The following is a 1838-nucleotide window of genomic DNA, read 5'->3' as shown; positions in this document are numbered from 1 at the left end:
TTGAAAAGGTGCACGTAGTCATAAAATAATAAAATGAGTACACTCCAACAAAATCTAACCAAGTTATTGATGCCTTCAATACATGATTTTTTTTTCTTCTTATCATTTTTATTCTTTTGAGTACATAAAGATAATGAGTAATTAATCAATCAATCTGGTACATATTGGATGATATTTCACAGAGATATAACTGTTGGAATAATGTAGGGGGTGCAATACAGTCTTATGTTAAACAACAATATCAATGTGTCTAGAAGTGCTCACTGATCAGTCACAATAAATCTGGTGCAGATCGGATGATGTATCACTGAGGAATAATGGACTAATAAGGAACTGTAGGAATAATGTAGGTGGCGCTGTGAAGGCTATTGGCCACTTATCATGGATACCTGTTCACGGGGTGGATAATGATTGATCATAGTGATTTTTGTGCACCTCGGCTGAAATCTGTGTATTTTAGAGCCAAACGTATTGTAACAGCATCACTTCTTGATTTGCCATGCTGCCACGCCCACATCCTCCAGCAAAAACAGTTTGCACTTTACATGAAGTCAGACCATCTTATCTGTCTTCTAACACAGGATCATCCTGATTAGGTCAATTGTGTCAAAGAGGGAGCATTCCAAGTAAAAAAAGAGACTTCCTGTTCCGAGGGGGCGGGGCTTTGATGACATCAAAATATGACTACAGTGGATCGTCGGACATCCAACAGGGATGAATCTTGCCAAGTTTGGTGCATTTCGGTCTTTCAATGTGAAAGTTATAGCGTTTGGAAATTTATGGCGTGAAGCGCAACTTTGAGGCCTGGCCACGCCCCTTTAAGATAAATGAAAACACAAGCTTTTGATAACTTTTACGCCCCAATGTGTTAAGGGTATATTAACCAAGTTTGAAGGCAATCACTCAAAATTCCTAGGAGGAGTTTGTTAAAGTTTGCCATTAGAAATGCCCAAAAATGACCATTTGACTTCCTGTTAGTTTTGGACCAGGGCTCCAAGAGACTTTTTCATAGGTCCTGAGACGATACAGATGTTCGCCGAGTTTCAGAATTATCGGTCCAAAAATGGCTTGGGGCTGAGGTTTTAAAATATTCTAGGGGGCGCTGTGGAGGCTATTGGGCAATTATCATGGATTCCTGTTCAAGGGGTGGATAATGATCGATCATACTGATTTTGGTGCACCTTGGTTCAAATCTGTGGAATTTAGAGCCAAACGTATGGTGACGGCATTACGTCTTACTTCACCACGTCGCGATGCCCACATGCTCCATCCCAAACTGTCAGTGTTGGAAAGCAAGTTACACCAACATGTCACTGGACACACTATCATGCTGATCAGGTAACAGGGGTCAGATAGGGACCGTTCAACATAAAACTTTACTCTTCCTGTTGTCAGGGGGCGTGGCTTAAGTGATGTCATGATATTACCATTCAGTCTTGCAGGGGACCAGATGTGGATCAATCACTGAAGGTTTCATGTCTCAGACAGTTTTCGTATAAGAGCTATTAGCGTTTTGTTTTTCATGGCGAGATGTCAAACTTTAAGGTCTGGCCCCGCCCCTTCAGCATGCTTCAGTTTGCACCATTTAGATAACTTTGCGTTCCCCATGCCTTTTGACTAAAATGGCCAAGTTTGAAACCGAATGAGCGAAATTCCTAGGAGGAGTTCATTCAAATGCGTAGTCTGTAAACCGCCAAAAACGTGTGAAAATTGGGACGACATTCCAAAATGGCCGCCTTGTTGTTTATCGTACATCGGTGCCAGAGGGTTTTCTGTGCATTCTGGGGAATTGGAGAAGTGTACCAAATTTCATGTTTCTACGACAAACTAAGGTTAAT

This window comes from Nematolebias whitei, chromosome 6 (genome assembly GCF_014905685.2).
Source record: "Nematolebias whitei isolate Nwh7 chromosome 6, NemWhi1, whole genome shotgun sequence".
Lineage (NCBI taxonomy): Eukaryota > Metazoa > Chordata > Actinopteri > Cyprinodontiformes > Rivulidae > Nematolebias > Nematolebias whitei.
The sequence above is the reverse complement of the archived record's forward strand: the minus strand, read 5'-3'. Positions refer to the sequence as shown.